Source organism: Meriones unguiculatus, chromosome 18, assembly GCF_030254825.1.
Source record: "Meriones unguiculatus strain TT.TT164.6M chromosome 18, Bangor_MerUng_6.1, whole genome shotgun sequence".
Lineage (NCBI taxonomy): Eukaryota > Metazoa > Chordata > Mammalia > Rodentia > Muridae > Meriones > Meriones unguiculatus.
The window spans coordinates 47,270,352-47,278,726 of NC_083365.1; the positions used below are offsets into that span (position 1 = coordinate 47,270,352).

General features: G+C 48.5%; 1 long non-coding RNA gene across 1 annotated transcript; it reads left to right on the top strand.

Moving 5' to 3' along the window:
- The first annotated feature begins 395 nt into the window (after nucleotides 1-395).
- On the top strand, nucleotides 396-3,661 carry LOC132649035 (uncharacterized). The gene is made up of 3 exons (XR_009587439.1): nucleotides 396-489; nucleotides 1,511-1,553; nucleotides 3,569-3,661. It is a non-coding gene; the product is annotated as an uncharacterized LOC132649035 (long non-coding RNA).
- Nucleotides 3,662-8,375: the final 4,714 nt, after the last annotated feature.

The following is an 8,375-nucleotide window of genomic DNA, read 5'->3' on the forward strand; positions in this document are numbered from 1 at the left end:
CCCCTGGGTAGGTGTGCCTACCTGGAGACCCACTTGATTTTCCTCCCTCCAAGCTGAGGCCACAGCTGTTTCAGGTTGAAGGAAAGGCCCAACAGCCGATGCCAAGAGTGGGCTTTGCTCTGTGGCAACGCCAGCACGCTGGAGTTAGACAGAAGCTGGCCCAGGGCTGGCTGAGGCCCAATGGAAAAGTAAATCACACTGTGCCGGATGCACTTGGCCCAGGCTGGGGGTAGTTCATAAAGTGAGGATGAGATGGTTTGGAGCCACTGTAGATAGGCCTGAGAGGAATTCTCTCATTTCTCATAAAACCTTAAGCAGTGTTAGTCACTTCCAGGGATCCTGAGGCTTAAAATAGCCACTGGCAGCAAGCTTTAAAGACATATTTGAGGCTGGTCCGCCTTGTTTCTATGGGGAATAGAATGGGTCTTGTCATGGCTGCACAGCTGTCTCTACAGGCCCACAACAACTGTTGAGTTGACCAAGGGCAAGGTAAGGAGTATGTCAGCACAGGGCTGGGGACACAGAAGAGGCACCCTGAGCCTGTTTTGGCTACTATTGGGTCTTTGGGCTTCATTTGTGGGCTTCGGTTTCTTCTTTCAAAGTAATTACTATCTTTATGAGTGTAGGTGTTTTGCCAGCATGTTTGCCTGTGCACCACATGCATGCAATTCCTGTGGAGACCAGAAGAGGGCATCCCCCACCCCCAACTCCCCACCCCCGGGGCTGGAGTTACAGACAATTTTAACTCCCATGTGGGTGCTTGGAATAGAACCTGAGCCTTCTGGAAAAGTATCCAGTGCTCTTACTGTTAGAGGCAGCCTGCTTCTGGGTTGCCTAGTAACCTATGATGTCATCATGTGTCACCCACCAGGTGTGTGGCAGGCACGGTTCAGCTGCGCTTGTGTAAACTATGAAAGGACCAACCTGCCACTTTGTCTCTCTCTTACTCTCCTCTTGCTCTCTCTGCCTCCCTTTCTTTCCTGGGGACCTCCTCACCATGTCTCTCTCTTTCCTTTTCCTCTCTATCTCTCCACCTCCATCCAATAAATCTCTTTCATATAATACCTGTTACGTGCATGGCATCACTTTTAAATAAATACTAGCACATGCTGAGCCGCCTCTCCAGCCCCCCTGGTTTATTCTCAGTCACCGCTCACATGTCTTCTGCTCTGTTTGCTTTTTGTCCCTCAGGCCAGCAGTTTCCAAACTGGGGCAATTTCTTTTCTGTCCACTGCATTTCTGAGGGCACAAGGCAATGTCTAGAGAGTCTTCTGTGCATACTTGGAGAGAGACAGGATGATAGCGCAATCTTGAAGCACATGAAGGTAGAATTAGCTGCAAAGATCCTGCGAGACCCAGATCTCCAGCTCCAATGACACCCAGGCAGAGGCTGGGAGGCTTAGCCCCCGGTCCACCATGCTGGACAATTGTATGAAATACTGTTGTTTTCAAAGGCCATTGGGGACAGTGGCGTTTTCACAAGATCACACTCTGCTTTCTTGTTCTACAGTGCTCAGCTACCTGGGTGTCAAGGTGAGACTGTTGGCGGACAGGTAAGATGTACCGGTGGGAATGCAGGGGTCCTACAAGGTATAGTTTGATATCCCAGCAGCCCATGGGGCCTGTTATATTTGGGCATGCCCTCCACCACCACTACTCTGCCAGCAGGAGGCTCACACCCCTATTCACTGCACCTCTTGCTCCACACAGGAGTCAAGAGAAGAACACATACCATCTTGGCTGTGATCAAATGCCCTGGTAAAAATGGTTGGTTTGGCTTACAACTCCAGGCTTACAGTCCATCACTGCGGGGAAGTGAAGGCAGCAGGATCTTGAAGCAGCCAGTCACATCCATAGTCTAGAGAAGAGACCAGTGAATTAGCACATGCATGCCAGTATGCAGCTGATCCTTGGCACTCGAACACAGCCCAGGATCCCTTGCCCAGGGAATGGCAAGCAAGCATACTTACCTCTACTAACATAACCGGGATGATTCCTCCTTAGACATGCTCACAGGCTGACTTTATCTAGGTAATCCTTCACTGAGACTCCCTTCCCAGGTGAGTCCAGACTGTGCTATGCTGACAACACTAACCACTACACGCTCTGTGGGGATGCTTCAACCAGCCCAGTGGGCGAGATGGAAGGCTCTTGGGCTCTGGAGCCAGAGACCACAGGTAGAAAGCTCAGCTTAGGTCACCACTGTCTGTGGTTGCGTTGGCAGTGAGTGTGGCTTCCTTGTACCTCAGTTTCCCTTTCAGGCACATGTCCACTTGGTAAGGCCATTGTAAGAATGAAACAAGATTATAAAGAAAGATTGACAGGTTCTGGCCCTCCCTCCAAACTTGCCTTCCGTGGGAGGTCCTAGCTCTGCCATGTACTCACTGTGATGTAATGTTAGAGAAATCACTTACCTTGCTGGGTTTCTCCATTAGTAAACCACTGGCTAACATGGTATTGTTCCCAGCACAATGTATCAGAAAGAGGCCAGCCCCATGCCCACTCTGTGGGGTATGGTATGTGTACTTGTGGATGCTTGGTGGAGCTTTTTTAGGATGCTGGGACCTGGGACACAGTAGGTGCTGGGGGAGGGGGTTAACTCTCTCCACTTTTGTCCTGGTCAACCGTGGCTCCTCAGGGGACCTCCTGGCCCCTGTTGGGACCTTTCTGTTTATGGAATGGGCCTAAAACCTGCTGCCTTCTGTCTGTCCAGGTTTCTGATGCAAGGCCAGCCACCCTAGGTCAGAGCAGGGCCTGGAGCAAGACAGGCCTTCAGCTTTCAATTTCAGCAGCAATCTCTCCCTTCCCTTCCTCACCCTCGTCCTCCCGGACCGGCTTCCTGGCTGCTTCAGCTCCTCCTTGGCCCTTGTGAAATCCCAACCACTGTCCCGGGCTCCTTTGCACACTACACAAAGGCCTATTGGATTCCAGATGCAGCCCGGGGCTGGCTCTCTAATTCAATTATGGTGTGGGGGCTTTCTCCTTTTTTCCTCCCCCTCTTCCTCTCCCTTCCTCTTTCCCTTTCTTTTTTAGATCAAAAAAAAAACCGAGAAGACAGACACCATGGACCTCAAAAGACACTGCAACAGAGAGATCCCTTCGTGGCTCCAGCCCCAGCTAATGGAACAAGAATTTTCTCTTCCAGAACACGTGAATGTACTATTTGATGTGCATTCCTTGTGCCTCCTGTCAGATGCGGGGAACCCGTAGGAGTTTTCTCCCTCAGACATGGTGGCTTTCCCTGCTATCTGTTCAGCCTGGCCTCAGTGGCCTCTGCCTGGCCTCAGGAAGGATGTGTGTCTTTAATGAGGCCTTTCTCTGATTCTGAATTTGACATTCCATCTTTTGCTGGGCAAGCCCTGCCACCCCTGGATTTTCATATAGATACCAGAGGTCCTTATACATTGTGCAGCAAGCATTTTATTGACTGACCCTGCGGCAGCAGAGAGCGAGTGCTGCTGGCTGGCCTCTCCCAGCCCCTCCCTGTAAGGCACAGAACCCCATCCCTGTGTCTACAGCCATAAGGACAGGCAGACCACGAGTCTTCAACATTCTTTTTCCTGTCTAGACTCTTGTGGTTCCGTCCCTCTGGGATCTGAGATGAGGAGGGCGACAGTCAGAAGAATGTGCTGTGATGTGGGTGAACAGGAAGGGAGCCAACGGGTAGCAGAATGCCGGTGGCCCAGACTGGAGATCTCTCACCAGTATGGAGGATGGCAAGGAAGGCAGCTTTCTGTTCCCAGAGGAGAGGCAAGTTGGGAGGACATGGGGGGGGGTCTCTTCTTTTCCCACTTCTGTGCTCTGCCCAAGCTCATCTTCCCTGCCCTGTACTCTCACAACTTGGCCCACCCACACCTTAGCATCCGTCACAGCTCTCTGACACCTCCACCATGAAACTTTCTTCTGTGTCCCAGCTGAGAGCTGCTTCCCCACCCCCACCCCATCTTCCCCACAAACACTGTTGTGTTTTGCCTGGAATGCTCCTGAGACACACAAGGCCATCCTCCTTGGCACTCTGGGACCACTGGGTTGCAAGTGACTCAACCACATGTCCTATTCACTTGAGAGCACAAGGCATACTCACCATTCATGGGTGCACGAGCTAGAGGTGATGTCCAGGTTCCGTGGTGTGGGCTTTACACTGCCTCACATAGGGAAGAAGAAGAAACGGAAGCCAGAGAGGCTGTACACTGCTCCCACACTGGGAAGCTTCTGGATCGCAGGCCTCTAACTGATGCTTGTTTTCCAATTGCCTTTCATGTAGGGTAGAAGCAAGATTCTGAAAATAATTGCTTGCTGCCAATTCTGCTGGGTAGAATTCTCCTGCCAAGTGTTGGGAATGGAACCTAGAGCCTCAGGCGTACCAAGGAAGCGCTCTACTGCTGAGCTGTACTCCATCGGGAATGATTTTTAAACACGGTCATCCATACAGATTTAATGTGTAATAGAAAAACATCGATCAACAAGTAACCTTGTCATTTTATCAACGCCATGGCCTAACTCAACGCCAAAGTGTGCCGCAGAGGAAGCAGTTTTTAAAAACTGCTTCTGCTAAAAACTAATTAAATAATAGCATGCTCAGAGTTGTGAATGTGGTTTAGATGACGAGGGATGTCTGCGCAGCACAGCTGGAATCCCAACCCCAGTCCGCTGCCTCTGGAGCTATTACTGTCTCTCTATTCCCACAGAACTGTGACAATGAGGCTCTCGGTCTTTGGGGACTGAGAGGATGGCTGCTTTTTATAGGATGCTCAGGAGGGAACACAGAGGGCCTCGTGCATGCTGGGCAAGGGCTGTGCCCTTGCTGCACCTCCACCCTTGTGGTTGTGTTTTGAGAGCACGTGGCGTGTCCTGTGTCCTCGGAGGCCATCTCGGATATGGGGGAATGTCCCTGAAGCTTCCCCAAGGGGATGCCCAAGCCCCCTGCACTGATCAGGCTGCAGTGAGGCACAGTTACACTAGGATAGCAGAACTCGTGGGAAGGCAGACTGCACCCCTGTGAGCAGGGAGCATCCATCCTCCGAAGCCAAGGCGTGATTATTATGTCCACTTCCAAAGTCAAGGAAATTGGGATTTAAAGTGGTCAGAGGATCTTTTCCAAGCGGATCCCTGTCTGTCTCCTAGCGGGGCTTCCTGGTGGCCAAGGTAGGACTGGAAAGCAGAAGATTTTACAAGCCATCACTGTTGAAAGGACACTCAGAGCCAGGGGAAAAGTCACACCTGGCCAGGAGAAGGCAGTCGGTAGATCATTCTGAGGAATACCACGACATGCACAAACTTTTGTTTTCAAATAACCCCAGGGTCACAAAAGAGTAACAGGAATGGGACAGAGAATCCCCAGGCATGCTGCATTTAGGTGTTCCCTGGTTACCAAGGGCTCCTTCCCCCACAGGCCTCCCCTCATCCTCATGTGACTATCTCAATCCCACTGTGACTCACTAGTAAGTCACAGACGTTGCTCCCTCTTCACACTTTTTAAAAATGTTTTTGTGTGTGGAATGTACGTATATGGTGTGTGTGAGTATGTATGTTTGTGTGAACACAATCACACCTGTACCTTCTACCTTGTTTTTGCACTTTCTTTATTTGTTCTTAATTAATTAACTTACTTAGTGTGTGTTTGTGTGTGTGTGTGTGTGTGTGTGTGTGTGAGAGAGAGAGAGAGAGAGAGAGAGAGAGAGAGAGAGAGAGAGAGGCTGTGTGAATATGTACATGTCATGGTCTATGCATATGGAACAGAGGACAACTTTGTGGAGCCACTTCTCTTCTTCTATTATGTGGGTTCCAGGGGTCAAACACATTGACAGGCTAAGGGCAAGCTATGCCTGCTCACCCGCCCAGAGTGGCACCACTCACTGTGGGCTGGTCATGCCTAGATCAACCATTCATGAAGCAAAAGCCCCACGGATTTGCCTACAGGCCAATCTGATGAAAGCATTTCCTCAACTGAGGTTCGCCTTTCCAGATAATTCCAGATTGTGTTAAGCTGCTAAAACCCAACCAGAACAACTCTTAATTGCAATTGTGATGTCTTTCTGGCCTGCTTTAATCGATACCACTCTCTAAGCTTCTCACTAATATTTTCCCAAAGTAAATACTTATCAGTAGAATGTCCCTAAATTTAATTTTGGGTTTTAAATTAAATTTAACCTTTTTTATTTGTGTATATGGTGTGTGTGTGTTTGTGTATTCATAGGTATGAATGGTTGATGTTGGGTTCCTTTCTCAACTGCTCCCTACCTTACTTAAAAAAAAACATTTTATTTATTATTATCAGGGGAAAGGGACATTCTGTGGCACCCATGTGCAGGCTGGAGGACAGCTCAATGGAGCTAGCACAGTCTTTCTACCTTTATATCACATGCAGGGGTGGAACCCAGGTTTTCAGGCACGAAGGCAAAGCAGCTTACCTACTGAGCTGGCTTCCCTAGCTGCTGCCTTATTTCTTTATTAACATTCTTTTATTGCATCTTACTTTCTGTATGCTCGTGTGTGGCTGAGTGCATGGCAGCCGATGGGTGGAGGTTACAGAACAATTGATGGGAATCCGTTCTCTCTCACTATTTAGTGGGCCCCATGAATCAAACCCAAGTCGTCAGGTTTGGTGGCAGATGGCTTCATGTTGTAAATTTTGACTGTCAATTTGACACTCCCAACAAGAGGGCCACGTGTGCCTGTGGCCTCCTCATTATATTTGATAATTTTACTATTTTTTGAGGAAGGGGCTAGCTCCCAAGTACCTCTGTTTTCCATTCCATGAGTTGGAATTCTGGATAAGTGGCTTGAGACTGTGGAAACGGCCTTTGAATCACTATGCACCAGTTTTACCATTGAAGAATGGTTTAGTTATATATTTTTTTATTTTTAAAATTTTTTTCAATTTATTCATTTTATATCCCGATTGTAGCCCCCTCCCTTATCTTCTCACAGTCCCACTTCTCTCCTCTCCCTCTCCCCTAGTCCATTGAAAGGAGGAGTCTTCTTCCCCTATTATCTTGACCCTAGCCTATCAAGTCTCACCAGGACTGCCTGGATCCTCTTTCTCTGTGGGCTGGCAATATTGCCCCACCAGGTGGAAGTGATCAAAGAGCCGGCCACTGAGTTCATGTCAGAGACAGCCCCTGCTCCCCTTACTAGGGAACCCACATGGAAACTGAGCTGCCTATGGGCTACATGTGAGTAGAGGTGTCTAGGTCCTCTCCACGTATGGTCCTTGGTTGATGCATCAGTCTCTGCAGCCACCGCCTCCCATCCCTGACCCAAAGCTTTTGGCTTTGTTGTTCTCCTTGTGGAGCTCCTGTCTCTATCTGAACCCTTCTATTGCCCCCTTCTTCTATAAGACTCCCTGTGCTCTCCCCAAACCTTGGGTGTGAGTCTCTGCATCTGCTTTGATCCCCTGCTGGGTGGAGTCTTTCAGAGGACATCTGTGGTAGGCTCCCATCCTGTTCCCTCTCTTCTACCACTTCTGATATCTATCCTATTTGCCCTTCTGAATGGGATTTAAGCATCCTCTCTAGGGTCCTTGTTTAGTTTCTTTAAGTCTGCAGATTTTAATATGTTTATCCTATATTATGTGGCTAATATCCACTTATAAGTGAGTATATACCATGATTGTCTTTCTGGTTCTGGGTTAACTCACTCAGGATGATCTTTTCTAGTTCTATCCATTTGCCTGCAAATTTCATGATTTCCTTGTTTTTAATAGCTGAGTAGTATTCCATTGTGGAAATGTACCACAATGTCTCTATCCATTCTTCAATTGAAGGACATCGAGGTTGTTTCCAGATTCTGGCTAATGGTTTGGTTGAGAACATGTTCCTAGGTTGGAGAGATGGCTCAGTAGTCAAAGGCTTACGTTTCTTTTGTTGCAGAGGGTCCAAATTTAGTTCCCAGTACCCACACTGGGTGGCTCACAACCATCTACAATTCCAGCTCCAGGGGACCTGATGCCCTCTTCTGGCCTCTGTGGGACCTGCACACACATACACATACCCCCACACACATATACACAACTAAAAATAAAATAATATTTTAAAAATAAGTCACTAAAATTACAAAAACATCTTCCTGTGATGTTTCTTATATAAAACTATGTGGGAAGATACCTCTACTCAGACAGACTTATCTCAACTCACAGGACTAACTGAGGTACCCTGGCTACTTCCTTGCCCCATAGTGACGAGGACTGAGAAACTGCTTTAGTGCTGGGATGATTGAAGTTTGCTGATCTGCAGACATGAGGCCAAGGGAGGAGAAGAAGGTCACACTGGAGGGCTAGGCTGACATAGCCATTTCTTCACTTGCTGATGCAGTACTGGGTGCTTCAACTACAGACACATAGTCCCAGACTTTTGAAGGTTAAAGTTCAAAGTTAA